At 38.4% G+C, this 17,788-nt stretch overlaps 1 protein-coding gene across 1 annotated transcript in view; it reads left to right on the plus strand.

Moving 5' to 3' along the window:
* Nucleotides 1-17,788, plus strand: part of FAAH2 (fatty acid amide hydrolase 2) — a 210,219-nt gene that overhangs the window by 129,177 nt on the left and 63,254 nt on the right. The gene's annotated exons all lie outside the window — the stretch shown is intronic.

Below are 17,788 nucleotides of genomic sequence, written 5' to 3' on the forward strand. Positions count from 1 at the left end.
ATTTCCTTGAGCAGTGATTTGTAGTTCTCCTTGAAGAGGTCATTCACATCCCTTGTAAGTTGTATTTGTAGGTATTGTGAATGGGAGTTCACTCATGATTTGGCTCTCTGTTTGTCTGTTATTGGTGTATAGGAATGTTTGTAATTTTTGCACATTGATTTTGTATCCTGAGACTTTGCTGAAGTTGCTTATAAGCTTATGGAGATTTTGGGTTGAGACTATGGGCTCTTCTAAATATACAATCATGTCATCTGCAAACAGAGACAATTTGACATCCTCTCTTCCTATTTGAATACCTTGTATTTCTTTCTCTTGCCCGATTGCCCTGGCCAGAAATTCTGATACTATTTTACACAGGAGTGGTGAGAGAGGGCATCTTTGTCTTGTGCCAGTTTTCAAATAAATGCTTCCAGCTTTTCCCTCTTCAGTATGATATTGGCTGTAGGTTTGTCATAAATAGCTCTTATTATTTTGAGATATGTTTAATCAATATATAGTTTATTGAGAGCTTTTAACATGAAAGGGTGTTGAATTTTATCAAAGGCCTTTTCTGCATCGATTCAGATAATCATGTGGTTTTTGTCATTGGTTCTGTTTATGTGATGGATTACATGTATTGATTTGTGTATATTGGACAAGCCTTGCATCCCAGGGATGAAGGTGACTTGATTGTGGTGGATAAGCTTTTTGATTCACTACTGGATTCAGTTTGCCAGTATTTTATTGAGGATTTTTGCATTGATATTAATGAGGAATATTTGCCTGAAATTTTCTTGTTTTGTTGTCTTTCTGCCAGGTTTTGGTATCAGGATGATGCTGGACTCATAAAATGAGTTAGGGCGGATTCCCTCTGTTTCTATTGTTTGGAAGAGTTACAGAAGAAATGGTATCAACTCCTCTTTGTACCTCTGGTAGAATTTGACTGTAAATTCATCTTGTCCTGGGTTTTTTTTTTTTTTTTGGTTGGTAGGCTATTAATTACTGCCTCAATTTCAGCAATTGTTATTGGTCTATTCAGGGATGCGACTTCTTTTTGGTTTAGTCTTGGGAGGGTGTACGTGTCCAGGAATTTATCCATTTCTTCTAGATTTTCTTGTTTATTTGCATAGAGATATTTATAGTATTCTCTGATGGTAGATTGTATTTTTATGGGATCAGTGGTGGTATTCCCTTCATTTTTATTGCATCTACTTGATTCTTCTCTCTTTCCTTCTTTATTAGTCTGGCTAGCAGTCTATATATTTTGTAGATCTTTACAAAAAAAAACAGCTCCTGGATTCGTTGATTTTTCGACGAGTTTTCATTTCTCTCTCTCCTTCAGTTCTGCACTGATCTTAGTTATTTCTTGTCTTCTGCTAGCTTTTGAATTTGTTTGCTGTTGCTTCTCTAGTTCTTCTAATTGTGATGTTAGGGTGTCAATTTTAGATCTTTCCTGCTTTCTCCTTTGGGCATTTAGTGCTATAAATTTCCCTCTAAACACTGCTTTAGCTGTGTCCCAGATATTCTGGTACATTGTGTCTTTGTTCTCATTGGTTTCAAAGAACTTCTTTACTTCTGCTTTAATTTTGTTATTTTCCCAGTAGTCACTCATGAGCAGGTTGCTCAGTTTCCATGTAATTTTGCAGTTTTGAGTGAGCTTCTTAATCCTGACTTCTAATTTGATTGCACTGTGTTCTGAGAGACTCTTTGTTTTGATTTTCATTCTTTTTCGTTTGTTGAGGAGTGTTTTACTTTCAATTATGTGGTCATTTTTAGAATAAGTGTCCTGTGGTGTTGAGAATAATGTATATTTTGTTTATTTGGGGTGGAGAGTTCTGTAGATGTCTGTTAGGTTCACTTGGTCTAGAGCTGAGTTCAAGTCCTGAACATCCCTGTTAATTTTCTGTGTTTTTGATCTGTCTAATATTGACAGTGGGGTGTTAAAGTCTCCCACTATTATTTTGTGGGAGTCTAAGTCTCTTTGTAGGTCTCTAAGAACTTGCTTTATGAATCTGGGTGCTCCTATATTGGGTGCATATATATTTAGGATGGTTAGCTTTAGTTGTTGCATTTATCACTTTATCATTATGTAATGCCCTTCTTTGCCTTTTTTAAATCTTTGTTGGTTTAAAATCTGTTTTATTAGAAAGTAGGATTGCAACCCCTGCTTGTTTTTGCTTTCCATTTGCTAGGTAAATATTCCTTCATCCCTTTATTTTGAGCCTATATGTGTCTTTGCAAGTGAGATGGGTCTCCTGAATACAGCACACTGATGGCTGTTGACTCTTTATCCAATTTGCCAGTCTGTGTCTTTTAATTGGGACATTCAGCCTGTTTACATTTAAGGTTAATATTGTTATGTGTGAATTTGATCCTGTCATTATGATGCTAGCTGGTTATTTTGCTCCCTAGTTGATGCAGTTTCTTCATAGTATTGATGGTCTTTACAATTTCGTATTTTTTTTTTTGCAGTGGCTGGTACAGTTTTTTCCTTTCCATGTTTAGTGCTTTCTTCAGGAGCTTTTGTAAGGCAGGCCTGGTGGTGACAAAATCTCTCAGTATTTGCTTCTCTGTAAAGAATTTTATTTCTCCTTTGCTCATGAAGCTTTGTTTAGCTGGATGTGAAATTCTGGGTTGAAAATTAATTTCTTTAAGAATGATGAATATTGGCCCCCACTCTATTCTGGCTTGCAGGGTTTCTGCAGAGTTCTGCAGTTTGTGTGATGGGCTTCTTTTTGTGGATAACCTGTCCTTTCTCTCTGGCTGCCCTTAACATTTTTTTCTTCATTTCAACCTTGGTGAATCTGACGATTATGTGTCTTGGGGTTGCTCTTTTTGAGGAGTATCTTTGTGGTTGTCTCTGTATTTCCTGAATTTGAATGTTGGCCTGTCTTGCTAGGTTGGGGGAGTTCGTCTTTTAATATTCTGAAGAGTGTTTTTCAACTTGGTTCCATTCTCTCTGTCACTTTCTGGTACACCAATCAAACGTAGGTTTGGTCTTTTTCACATAGTTTCACATATTTCTTGGAGACTTTGTTTGCTTTCTTCATTCTTTTTTTTTCTAATCTTGTCTTCACGCTTTATTTTATTAAGTTGATCTTCAATCTCTGATGCCCTTTATCTGCTTAATTGATTTGGCTATTGATACTTGTGTATGCTTCACATAGTTCTCATGCTGTGTTTTTCAGCTCTGTCAGATCATTTATGTTCTTCTCTAACCTGGTTATTCTAGCTAGCAATTCCTCTCTCTTTCAAGGTTCTTAGCTTTTTTTGCATTGGGTTAGAACATGCTCCTTTAGTTTGGAGGAGTTTGTTATTAACCACCTTCTGAAGCCTTCTTCCATCAATTCATCAAACTCTTTCTCTGTCCAGTTTTGTTCCCTTGCTGGTGAGGAGTTGTAATCTTTTGGAGGAGAAGCAGTGTTCTGGTTTTTGGAATTTTCAGGCTTTTTGTGTTTTTTTTTCCTCATCATCATGGATTTATCTTCCTTTGGTCTTTGATGCTGGTGACCTTTGGATGGGGTTTCTGTGTGGATGTTCTTTTTGTTGATGTTGATGCTATCCCTTTCGGTTTGTTAGTCTATTTTCTAACAGTCAGGCCCCTCTGCTGCAGGTCTGCTGGCATTTGCTGGAAGTCCACTCCAGACCCTGTTTGCCTGGTTATTGCCAGTGGGGGCTGCAGAATAGCAAAGATTGCTGCCTGTTTCTTTCCCTGGAAGCTTTCACCCAGCGGGGCAACCTCCAGATGCCAGCCACATGTGTCCTGTATGAGGTGTCTGTCGACCCCTGCTTGGAGCTGTCTCCCAGTCTGGAGTCACAGCAGTCAGGGATCCACTTGAGGAGGCAGTCTGTCTCTTAGCAGAGCTCTAGTGCTGTGCTGGGAGATCTGCTGCTCTCTTCAGAGTCAGCAGGCAGGAACTTTTATGTCTGCTGAAGCTGGGCCCACAGCCGCCCCTTCCCCCAGGTTCTCTATCTCAGGGAGATGGGAGTTTAATCTGTAAGCTGCTGACTGGGGCTCTTGCCTTTCTTTCAGAGATGCCCTTCCAAGAGAGGAGGAATTTAGAGACACAGTCTGGCTACAGTGGTTTTGCTGAGCTGTGGTGGGCTCCCCCCAGTTTGAACTTCCTGAGGGCTTTGTTTACACTGAGGGGAAAACCACTTACTCAAGCCTTAGTAATTGTGTCCCTCCCTCCCCCCACCATGCCAGAGCATGCCCTATCGACTTCAGACTGCTGTACTCACAGTGAGAATTTCAAGCCAGTGGATCTTCACTTGCTGGGTTCCATGGGGGTGGAATTCGGTGAGCTAGACCACTTGTCTGCCTGGCTTCAGCCCTTTTTCCAGGGGAGTGAACAGTTCTGTTTTCCTAGTGTTCCAGGCACCACCGGGCTTTGAGAAAAAACTCCTGCAGCTAGCTCAGTGTCTGCCCAAACTGCTGCCCAGTGTTTTGCTTGAAGCCCAGGGCCCTGGTGGTGTAGGCACCTGAGGGAATCTCCTGGTCTGTGGGTTTTGAAGATTGTGGGAAAAGCGTGTTATCTGGGGCCGTATTGCACCATCCCTCATGGCACAGTCCCTTATGGCTTCCCTTGGCTAAGCGAGGGAGTTCCCTGACCCCTTGTGCATCCCAGGTGAGGTGACACCCCACCCTGCTTTGGCTCATCCTCCATGGGCTTCACCCACTGTCTAACCAGTCCCAATGAGATGAGCCGAGTACCTCGGTTGGAAATGCAGAAATCACCCACCTTCTGCGTTGATCTGGCTGGGAGCTGCAGGCCAGAGCTGTTCCTGTTTGACCATCTTGCCTGCCCCCTTTTATTCTTTCAAAGTATATATATATTTTTATTATTATTATACTTTAAGTTTTAGGGTACATGTGCACAATGTGCAGGTTAGTTACATATGTATACATGTGCCATGCCGGTGTGCTGCACCCATTAACTCGTCATTTAGCATTAGGTATATCTCCTAATGCTATCCTTCCCCCCTCCCCCCACCCAACAGTCCCCAGACTGTGATGTTCCCCTTCCTGTGTCCATGTGTTCTCGTTGTTCAATTCCCACCTATGAGTGAGAACATGCGGTGTTTGGTTTTTTGTCCTTGTGATAGTTTACTGAGAATGATGATTTCCAATTTCATCCATGTCCCTACAAAGGACATGAACTCATCATTTTTTATGGCTGCATAGTATTCCATGGTGTATAAGTGCAACATTTTCTTAATCCAGTCTATCATTGTTGGACATTTGGGTTGGTTCCAAGTCTTTGCTATTGTGAATAGTGCCACAATAAACATATATGTGCATGTGTCTTTATAACAGCATGATATATAGTCCTTTGGGTGTATACCCAGTAATGGGATGGCTGAGTCAAATGGTATTTCTAGTTCTAGATCCCTGAGGAATCACCACACTGACTTCCACAATGGTTGAACTAGTTTACAGTCCCACCAACAGTGTAAAAGTGTTCCTATTTCTCCACATCCTCTCCAGCACCTGTTGTTTCCTGACTTTTTAATGATTGCCATTCTAAGTGGTGTGAGATGGTATCTCATTGTGGTTTTGATTTGAATTTCTCTGATGGCCAGTGATGGTGAGCATTTTTTCGTGTGTTTTTTGGCAGCATAAATGTCTTCTTTTGAGAAGTGTCTGTTCCCGTCCTTCACCCACTTTTTGATGGGGTTGTTTGTTTTTTTCTTGTAAATTTGTTTGAGTTCATTGTAGATTCGGGATATTAGCCATTTGTCAGATGAGTAGGTTGCGAAAATTTTCTCCCATTTTGTAGGTTACCTGTTCACTCTGATGGTAGTTTCTTTTGCTGTGCAGAAGATCTTGAGTTTAATTAGATCACCTTTGTCAATTTTGGCTTTTGTTGCCATTGCTTTTGGTGTTTTAGACATGAAGTCCTTGCCCATGCCTATGTCCTGAATGGTAATGCCTAGGTTTTCTTCTAGGGTTTTTATGGTTTTAGGTCTAACATGTAAGTCTTTAATCCATCTTGAATTGATTTTTGTATAAGGTGTAAGGAAGGGATCCAGTATCAGCTTTCTACATATGGCTAGCCAGTTTTCCCAGCACCATTTATTAAATAGAGAATCCTTTCCCCATTTCTGGTTTTTCTCAGGTTTGTCAAAGATCAGATAGTTGTAGATATGTGGCATTCTTTCTGAGGGCTCTGTTCTTTTCCATTGATATATATCTCTGTTTTGGTACCAGTACCATCCTGTTTTGGTTACTGTAGCCTTGTAGTATAGTTTGAAGTCAGGTAGCATGATGCCTCCAGTTTTGTTCTTTTGGCTTAGGATTGACTTGGCGATGTGGGCTCTTTTTTGGTTCCATATGAACTTTAAAGTAGATTTTTCCAATTCTGTGAAGAAAGTCATTGCTAGCTTGATGGGGATGGCATCGAATCTGTAAATGACCTTGGGCAGTATGGCCATTTTCATGATATTGATTCTTCCTACCCATGAGTATTGAATGTTCTTCCATTTGTTTGTATCCTCTTTTATTCCATTGAGCAGTGGTTCGTAGTTCTCCTTGAAAAAGTCCTTCACATCCCTTGTAAGTTGGATTCCTAGGTATTTTATTCTCTTTGAAGTAATTGTGAATGGGTGTTCACTGATGATTTGACTCTCTGTTTGTCTGTTATTGGTGTATAAGAATGCTTGTGATTTTTGTACATTGATTTTGTATCCTGAGACTTTGCTGAAGTTGCTTATCAGCTTAAGGAGATTTTGGGCTGAGACAATGTGGTTTTCTAGATATCCAATCATGTCATCTGCAAACAGGGACAATTTGACTTCCTCTTTTCCTAATTGAATACCCTTTATTTCCTTCTCCTGCCTGATTTCCCTGACCAGAACTTCCAACACTATGTTGAATAGGAGTGGTGAGAGAGGGCATCCCTGTCTTGTGCCAGTTTTCAAAGGGAATGCTTCCAGTTTTTGCCCATTCAGTATGATATTGGCTGTGGGTTTGTCATAGATAGCTCTTATTATTTTGAGATACATTCCATCAATACCTAATTTATTGAGAGTTTTTAGCATGAAGAGTTGTTGAATTTTGTCAAAGGCCTTTTCTGCATCTATTGAGATAATCATGTGGTTTTTGTCTTTGGTTTTGTTTATTTTTGTTCACAGTAATCAACCTGCATTATTTCACCTTCCCAGTACTCTTCCCAGCCTCTGGTAATCAGCATTCTATTCATTACCTTCATAAGATTAACATTTTAGCTCCAACACATGAGTGAAAACTATTATCAAGAAGCCACAAAGGTGTTTTTGGCCGGGTGAACTGGCCCACACCTTTAATCCCAGCACTTTGGGAGGCCAAGGCAGGCAGATCACAAGATCAGGAGTCTGAGACCAGCCTAACCAACATGGTGATACCCCGTCTCTTCTAAAAATACAAAAATTATCCAGGTGTGGTGGTGTGCGCCTGTAATCCCAGCTACTCAGCTACTCAGGTGGGTGAGACCGGAGAGTTGCTTGAACCCAAGAGGTGGCGGTTGCAGTGACCCATAACATAATACCATAGACTGTGTTTTTTAAGCAACATAAATTTATTTTTTCATAGTTCTAGAGGGTAGGAATCTGATATCACGGTGCCAGTATTGTCAGGTTTTGGTGAAGGCTCTCTTCCTGGCTTACAGATGGCCACCTTCTCACAAGGCTCTGGGAAATAGAATAAATACCTCTATCTTCTTCTTATAAGGCCACAGTCCTATCATATTAAAGCCTCACTCTTATGATCTCATTAAATCTTAAAGACTATCTCTAGATACAGTCACATTAAGGGTTAGGGTTGCGACATATAAATTTGGTGAAAGAAGGGACACAATCCAGTCCGTAGGAGTGAAGATGTGGTAATAGTGAATTTGTTGAGCATGGGTCCGTTGACACACTTCATTTGCTGTGAAATGAGTTCCTTGATTAGAAGAGGCATTATGATGGGGAAATAAAGCAATGTTTTCCCAATAAGTCTAGAGTAGTTGCTACTTCTTACCTACTAAATCCAATGAGAATTATGTTGCTGATTTAATGGACCAGTGCAATGCCTTGTGTAAACAAAAGGCAAAGTCCTACAAACTAAATTATTGCAAGGAGCTGAAGAGTCCTGCTCCTGAGGTACGATATTTTATCGCTTGCTTTGTTAGCTGAAACAAACTGCTTCTGTCTGTCTTTACTAACAGACATAGGAAAAAAAAAAAACATTCTTTTAGTCAATAGCTCTATACCAGATACCAGGGGATGTGTTAATTTGCTCTAGCAGTGAACCCACATTTGGCACAACAGCTGTTTGGAGTTATCATCTCATCAAGCTCACAATAATCCATTGTCATTCTCCAGGATCCATCTGTTTTCTGCACAGGCCAAATAGGAGATATGTGAGTTAAATGGGGATGTGATGGGAATTACCACCCCTGCGTCCTTTAAGTTCTTGATGGAACTGGTCTTTGCAATCCCTCCAGGAAGGCAGTACTGATTTTGGTTTACTATTTTCCTAGATAGGAGCAGTTTTAGTTGCTTCTATTTATCCTCTACCGTGACAACAGCACTCACTCCATAGGTCAGGGAAGTGATGTGGGAATTCTGCCAGTTGCTGAGTATATCTATTCAAATTATGCACTGCAGAGCTGAGGAAATAATCGCAAGATGGTTTCATGGACTCACTGCACACGCTGTGAAATGAATGTCAGCTAAACCTATAATCTGATGATCTGACAGAGATTTTGTCTCTTCTGCCTGTCCACTGAGCTCAGGTTCACTCCATTGTTCCTTCTCTTCTGCTCCAGGAGGCCCAGGTGTCTATGCCATTGCCTCTGTCCCTCTGTGGCCTACAGGTGATAAAAGATTTGCAGGGAGGACACAAGGACACTCTGGGAGGCTGGAAATGATTATGGATTAGAGGCTTTGTTATCATACCACACCCACCTGAAAATAGCAAAATAGCAGGTAGAGAGTCACACTGTAAAATTTTATCCAAGAAGGAACATGAGAGCTGGACATAAAAGTGAAGTAAACTTCAGAAACTTTAAAAATTTTAGCCAGCAGCAGCCCATGCTATGGGTGGGTCCAATGGAAATTTGTGAGTGAGTCACCAGTGTGTAAGAGGGGGAGAGAATTTCTCTCTGATACATATTATCATTGGGGAACTGGGAAATCCAGGCCACGAGGGAGCTCCTTGATCCTACCAAGCACAGGATCTGACTTGGTGATCCGTGAGGAGGCTATGAAGAGTGGCATTGGGAAGTGCTTTTTGTGCACTTCTATACTCTACCACTAATAGAAGGAGGATATTTCTAATCCTAACTCATAGAGAACTGCACGGAAATCTACTATCCAGAATGGGTGAAAGTCTCCAGTTTGGCAAGTCTCTGGACTGAGATTTGCAATCTAGTCTCATGTGGGGAAGGAGACTTCATGGACAGAACTGAGAGGTGAGTGTGGCATGGGCATGAGCTGCAGGTGCAGAAATTGGGATCTCTTCCCTTGGCAGGACTAGACCAGCATGGATGTGGCCTGGGAGCCTCAGTTTTGTTCCAATCAGGGAGTTTGGCAGCCTGGGACAATTTAATGATCTGAAGGCAAACTGTTTGTGTCTTGTCTGGCTGTTTTAGCTTGCTGCCAATGGTAGGTTGCAGGAGAGAGCTCCACCAGGTTGAGAGTGTGGAAGCAAGGTGGGACCCACTGCCACATGCTAGGGTTTGAATTCAAAGCTGCCCCTTTCTTCATGCATGCTCTTTGGCACAGCAGAGGTTCCTTCACTCCTTCCTGGAGCATTGCCCCAGTGGTGTTAGAATTGCTATCTAACTCCTGTCTGGGCTGGTGCTTGTGCCTGCCATTGGGGAGCCTAAGCATGGACTTGCCTAGTCCAGTCCCACTCAGCTTTGCCCCTTTCACCTGCCTTGGATACAGACAACAGGACCACGCCCCCAGGGAGCTCTATAGCCTAGCCCATTTTCTGAGATATCTGAGTATTTATCCTGGTAAACAAAGCTCAAGCTTGAACCCCACAGCCACGACCACAGCTGGCTCTCACCTGAAAGTACGACCTAATGAACAGGAGGACAAATTGCATAGTCCATTACAACATCGGCCGACACAATAGCATAGCACTCAGAAAGGAGATATGATTTGTGTGACATCTGCTGCCTTCATTGCCCACACAACCCCAGCTACTCAGTAGGTCTTGAACCCACTTACCCACCTGGTACATTAAGACTACAATTGGCATTTGAGAAAGCCACCACACTGAGGCTATTTATGACTATGGAAATTAAACAAATTCTACACTATTCCCCTGCTACTCCAGTCAGTCCTTTTTTTGGTGTCCACCATTGAAGGACGTGAGGACAGGTTTGCCTCTTCAAATTCTGCACAGCATTACCCCATCTCTGGGGCTGAGCATAGAACCCAGGCCACTGGGCATTTCACAGACTACTCCATTGCTTGAGGCACAGGAGATTTTCTCCGTGTAAACAAAGACCCCTACTGCTACTGAGACAGCTGGCTGGCTCTTACCTGTAAGCAACACCTACAGCCCTGAAGTTTGAACTAAGCAACCCAATATAAAATCAGCTGACACAAGCTTGAGGCATAGAGAAAAATATCTGGGAACCAGTCCCAGATAAACTTCCCAAGACCTCTGCCACCCCAGAGACACAGGAGAACATAAGCCTATTCACATATTCAGTATACTGCTACTACAACCAGCATTTGAGAAACACATTAAAACTGTCTATAACCAAGGAATTCTTATAGAGTGCTTACCACTAAAAACACTTAGAAGCAAAGCCAAACAACCCTACTCAACAAACATTATAGTCATATCTCCAAAGGGAATAAATATGGCGTTTATAAGCAAAAGTAAATTTAAAAAATAACAAGAGAAAATATCTCCAGATGAGGAGAAAGCAGTGTAACAATTCTGGAAATATGAAAAAATGTGGGTGTTATGACATTCCCAAACAAGCACACCAACTTGTTGTTAGCAATGGATCCTAATCAAAATGAAATTTTTGAAATACCACATAAAGAATTCAAAACATTAATTTTAAAGATACTCAATGAAATCAAAGAGAAAGCTGAAAAGCAATACAAAGAAATAAAAAATCAATTAAGGATATAAGTGAGAAATTTACCAAAAAGTTAGATATTAAAAAACAAAAAAATCTGAAAATAAAAAAATTAAGAAAGGAATTACAACATACAATTAAAACCTTCAACAGTAGACTAGGCCAGGGAGAATAAAGAATCTCAGAACTTGAAGATAGGTCTTTCAAATTAATCCAGTCTGACAAAAAAAGAAATAATTTTTTAAAAAGCCTTCAAAAAGTTTGGAACTATGTAAAATCTCCAAACCTATGAATCATAGGTATTCCCAAGAGAGAATAAAAAACACAACAAGATTGCAAAATCTATTTGAGGAAATAGTTGAGAAAAGCTTCCCTAGTCTAGTAAAAGATCTAGATATCCAGATACAAGAGACTCAAGGAATTCTGGAAAAATTATTGCAAGAAAGTACTTACCATGGCATATAATAACCAGACTACAATTGAAGTGAAGGAAAAAATCCTAAAATTAGCAACAGAAACGCTTTGAGTCACCTATAAAGGAAAGCCCATCACATAAACAGCAGACTTCTCAGCAGAAACTTTATAAGCCTGAAGAAATTGAAGTTCTATTTCTAGAGTTCTTCATGAAAAAAACACTTTTAAATACGAAATTTGAATCCTGCTATAATGTTTATAAATGAAGAAATGAAGTATTTTCTAGATGAACAAATGCTGAGTGAATTTATCATGACTATACTCGTTCTACAGGAAATGCTGACAGAGTTCTAAATAAGGATAAAAAGGTCAATACTCTCCATCATAAGAGCACACAATAGTATAAAACTCACAGGCCAAAGAATATACGAAAAAACTAGATAACAATTAAGATTATGACAGGAACAAAACGTGACACATCAATATCAGCCTTGATTGTGAATGAATTAAATACTCCACTTAAAAGACACAATTGGCAGAATAGATGTTAAAAACATGATCTATTATTTTATTCTTGAAAAAGACTCACCTTACTCATAAATACAATTATAGACTGAAGGTAATGGGTGAAGACAGATATTCTGTGCAAACAGACACCAAAAGTAAGCAAGAGTATCATGTGTTTCATATGTTTATAACTGGCTTTTGTAATAAGGTGATACTGGCATCATAGAATGAGATAGAAATAATCCCTTCCATATTGATTTTATACCTATGTCAGTTAAAACTGGCTTTAAATCAAGAACAGTAAAAAAAGGTCAGTATATAATGATAAATGGATCAATTCAACAAGAAGATGTAATAAACCCTAAGTATATATGCACCCAGAATCATAAAACAAATATTACTAGAACTAAGGAAAGATATAGCAATACAATAATAGCTGGAGACTTCAACACTCCAGTGACAGCACTACATAGATTATCAAGCCAGAAAAGGGAAAAACAAATGCAAGACTTAAACTGGACGTTAGACCAAGTAGACCTAATAGACATTTAAAGAACATTCTCAACAACTTCAGAATTCCTTCAATCGGCCCATGGAAAATTCTCCAGGATAGACCATATTTTAGGCCACAAAGCAAGCCTCAATAAGTTTTAAGAAATCAAACTTATAAAAAATATCTTCTCAGACCACAGTGGAATAAAACTAGAAATCAGTTCCAAAAGGAACCCTTGAACTGTAAAAATACATGGAAATTAAACAACATGTTCCTGCATAATCTTTGAGTCAATGAAAAAATGTAGACATAAATTAAATAATATTTGAAACAAATGAAAATGGAAACAAAACATACCTAAACCTTTGTAATACAGCAGAACTGGTATTTACATGGACGTTTATAATGTTAAATGCCTACATCAAAGTAATAAAAAGACTATAAATTAACAATCTACCATCACAACTCAATGAACCAGAAAATATGAACAAACCAAACCCAAATCTAATAGAAGAAAAATAACAAACATCAGAGCAAAACTAAATGAAATTTAGAGCAAATAAACAATAATTAAAAAGCAATGGAATGAAGTTTATTTAAAAAAATAATGAAAATTGACAGAACTCTCTCTAGAATAACCATGAGAAGAAGAGAGATGATTCAGATAAACACAATTGGAAATGAAAAAGGAGGCATTATAACTGATATCACAGAAATAAGATAACTAGAGAGTAGCATGAACAACTCTATGCCAATAAGTTAGAAAAACTAGAGGAAATGGATAAATTTCTGGAAACATACGACCTCCTAAGATTGAAACGGAAAAAAATAGAAATCATGAGCAGATCAGAAATGAGTACTGAGATTGAGTAATAATAATATTAAAAAACTTCCCAACAAAGAAAGGCCCAGGACCAAATGGATTTACAGCTCAATTCTACCCACTGTGCAAAGCAGAACTTATTCCAGTCCTACTGAAACAATTAAAAAAAAATCAATATGGAAGGGATTATTTCTATCTCATTCTATGATGCCAGTATCACCTTATTAACAAAGCCACTTATAAACATATGAAAATAGAAGAGAAAAGAAATCGACAAACCAATATCCCAGATAAACATAGATGTGAAAATCCTCAACAAAATTTTAACTAACTGAATCCAACACCACATCAAAAGGATAATACATCATGATCAAGTTGGTTTTATCCCAGAGATGAAAGGATGGTTCAACATACACAAATCAATAAAAGTAATTCACCACATAAACAGAATTAAAAGCAAAAGCCATATGATCATCTCCATAGATGCAGAAAAAAATTAATAGAATTCAGCATAACTTTATTATAAAAACTCTTTAAAAACTAGGCATAGAAGGAACATACCTCAAAGTGATAAAAACCGTATATAAGAAGCCCATAGCCAGCCTTATACTGAATGGGGAAAAGTTGAAAGCATTCTTTCTAAAAACTGAAACAAGACAAAAATGCCCATTTTCACTGCTCCTTTTCAACGTAATACTGGCAGTTGTAGCCAGGGCAGTCAGGCAAGAGAAAGAAATAAAAGCCCTCTGAATTTAAAAAGAAGTCAAATTATTTCTGTTTGCTGATAATATGACCTTATACATAGAAAACTTTAAAGACTCTACCCCAAAGACTCCTAGATTTGATAAATGAATTCAGTGAAGTTTCAGGATACAAAATCAATGTACAAAAATTACTATTTACCAGTAATAATCAAGCTTAGAACCAAATCAAGTTGTCAGTTTGTTGGCATTTACAATAGCTGTAAAAATAAAATATCTGGAATGCATTTAACCAAGGAAGTGAAAAATACCTACAAGGAAAACTATCAAACACTGATTAAAGGAATTTGAGATGACAAAAATAAATTGAAAAAATCATATGCTTTTGAATAAGAGGAATGAATATCATTAAAATGGCTATATTATCTAAAGCAATCTACAGATTCATTTCAATTCTCATCAAAATACCAATGTAATTTTGCACAGAATTAGAAAAAATCACCAAATTCATATGGAACCACAAAAGAGCTTGCGTAGCCAAAGCAATCCTATGCAAAAGGAACTAAGTCGGATGCATCACATTACCTAATTTCAAATTATATTACAAAGCCATAGAAACTACAACAGCATGGTATTGGTATAAAAATAGACACATAGATCAAAAGAACAGAAGAGAGAACCCAGAAATTAAGCCACATAACTACAGCCAACTGGTCTTCGATAAAGTCAACAAAAGATAGGCTGTGAAAACAACATCCTATTCAAAAAGGGTTCTTGGAAAATTAGGTGGCCATACACAGAAGAATAAATATGGACCTGTATCTCTCACCATATGCAAAAATTATCACAAATGTATTAAAGGCTTAAGTGTAAGACCAAAACTATAAAAATACAGGAAGAAAACAGGGAAAACTATTCTGAACATCATTTTTGGCAAAGACCTTAAAAACAAATGCACAATACCAAAAATAGACAACTGGAACTTAAACTAAAGTGCTTCTTTACAACAAAAGAAATTATCAACAAAATAAACAGACAACGTGCAGAATGGAATAAACTATTTACAAACAATACATCCAATAAAATTTTAATAACTAGGTTCCACAAAGAACTCAGACATCTCAACAACAACAAATAATTCTGCCAAGGCCAGGTGCAGCGGCTCACGCCTGTAATCCCAGCATTTTGGGAGGCCGAGGTGGGCGGATCACGAGGTCAGGAGATCGAGACCACCGTGGCCAACACGGTGAAACCCCATCTCTACTAAAAATACAAAAAAAAAATTAGCTGGGTGTGGTGGCGGGTGCCTGTAGTCCCAGCTACTTGGGAGGCTGAGGCAGGAGAATGGCGTGAACCTGGGAGGTGGAGCTTGCAGTGAGCCCAGATGACGCCACTACACTCCAGCCTGGGCCATAGAGCGAGATTCCATCTCAAAAAAAAAAAAAAAAAAAAAAAAAATTCTGCTAAAATGTAGGCAAATGGCATAAACAGACTTTTTCAAAAGAAGACATACAAATGGCCAACAAACACATAAAAAACTGCTTAACATTATTAATCAATGAAATGCAAATTAAAATTTTGATTAGCTATTGTATTACACCACAGTAGCTATTACTAAGAAGTCAAAAAATAACAGATATTGGCAAGTATGGAGAAAAAAGGAAGCACTCATAAGCTTTAGTAGGAATATTAATGAATATAACTTGTAATTAATACAATACATAGGGTTCTCAAAGAATTAAAAATAGAACTACCATTCTATGCAATAATTCCACTACTGGTTATCTACCCAAAGGGAAATAAATTTTATACAAAAGGATATCTACACTCATGTGTTTATACCAGCATTATTCACAATAGAAAAGATATAGAATCAACTAAACTGTCAATCAATGGATTATCGGATAAAGAAAATGTGGTGTATATATACAATGGATTGTATTCAGCCATTAAAAAAGAGAATAAAGTCATTTTTTTTTTTTCCGGCAACATCAATGGAACTGGAGGCCATTGTCTTAAGTGAATGGTTTGGAAACAGAAAGGCAAATACCACATATTTTCACTTATAAGTGAGAGCTAAATAATGTATAGAACTGGACATAAGGAGTAAAATAATAGACACTAGAGACTCAAAAGGATGGGGGGGATCAGAGGGGGTGAAGGATGAACAATTACTTAGCGGATACAATGTACATTATTAGGTTGATGGCTACACTGAAACCCCAGACTTCACCATTATGCAATATATCCATGTAACAAAACTACTTTCTCCTAAATTATAAATATTAAAACAAAAACAAAAACACCTCTATTGTTCACCTGACCTCCATAAGCCACTATTCTGATTGTAGACTATAGTGTCATTTTAGGTCTCCTGGCATTAGTATCAGTTCAGGACCTGTGTCCAATATTCTCCAAAACTTCTGATTATTTTTCCCTAGTTCTTCCATGCCATAATTTATTTTGGGGAAAGCTGTGAGAAAGATTGACATTATATGTTGTTGGGCGTGTGGTGGGATGCTTCTTCCAGGGGACCCATTCTTCCCTTCATTCAAGGGTTGTGAGTCTGTAAACTGGCTCAAGCCTGGGAATTGATTGAAGGGCCATGACTGTTTTATGTTACAAGCTAGAATTTTGTTCAATTGACCTAGGACTCCTCTGCTTATACAGATTTAGTAAGAATATAATGGACTTATTATCTGTCTCACTACTAGAAACATGATTAACTAACAATGTCATAGGTCTGCATCAGTCAGATTATTCTGATTGCTGCTTTGACTCTTCTGCTTATGTAGTTTTTGTCAGTTAAGTGCTGCCACTTTTCCCCTGCCACTTGGGAATCCAATTATTTCTATTAAATTTATTTTCTTTAGTTTAATGGTATCAATCCATGTAATTTCTGACCTACAGAGAAAAGTGATCTTCAAAGACGATAGGGTTCCCACAAAAATTTATTTCTCGTAATTGTGGCTAAGAATTGTTCTCAGTACTCTCCCAAGGTGGGGGAGAAGGTCTTAAATGATAAATGTCGCTAAGAATTTGGATTCTTTCCTCTACAGTATGTCAAGGCAGGACTGGAATTTCAACTTCATTTAGTGTAGGACACTTTTTGGTCTATGTGTTTCTAAACTTATTTTAGAGTATTTTCTGACACACTGAGCTGCAACACTAAATCGAGACTCTCTCCTTCTTGGGCTCATATCAATACATTTGGCCTGTTTCAGGTTTGTGTTTCTTCCACAATTATCCATACTTTTAATATCCATTGTCATACGTATTCCCTGGATTTATGTCTATATAAATTAGAAAAATAAACATGACCTGACAAGACTTGAGTCTAGTTATAGGTCTAGAAGCAAAGAAGGGTGGTATGGTGGGTCCTTACAATGATCAGCAGTGTCTTACTTCTGCTTCTTCTCAGAGCTTAAGTTGTATTTTATTTCGCTGCATGTAATCTCTTGCTCACAGGTACCCATATATCTGCAGTAACCCAGCAATCCATTTGTGCAATAGCTTCCACCGCTGCTCTAAGCATTTTCCAGCCTACAGTCTAAACTATGCTATCATTCCAGTTAGTATTCCAAGTCAGAAAAGACAAAACAGTCCCTCAGACTGTCCCCAGAGAAGCTAGAACTTTACAAGCAAGTTCCATTCATATTCTTTCATTCCAATGGAGGAACCAATAATTTGATGGATTCTTTCAGACACTCAGTGCTGTGTTAGAGAGGGAGTGGGACAAGGGCAAGCAGAAATGACATGAAATTTTCTAGCATTTTGAGTGTAGTTTTTTTTTTTTTTT

Source organism: Pan paniscus, chromosome X (assembly GCF_029289425.2).
Source record: "Pan paniscus chromosome X, NHGRI_mPanPan1-v2.0_pri, whole genome shotgun sequence".
NCBI lineage: Eukaryota > Metazoa > Chordata > Mammalia > Primates > Hominidae > Pan > Pan paniscus.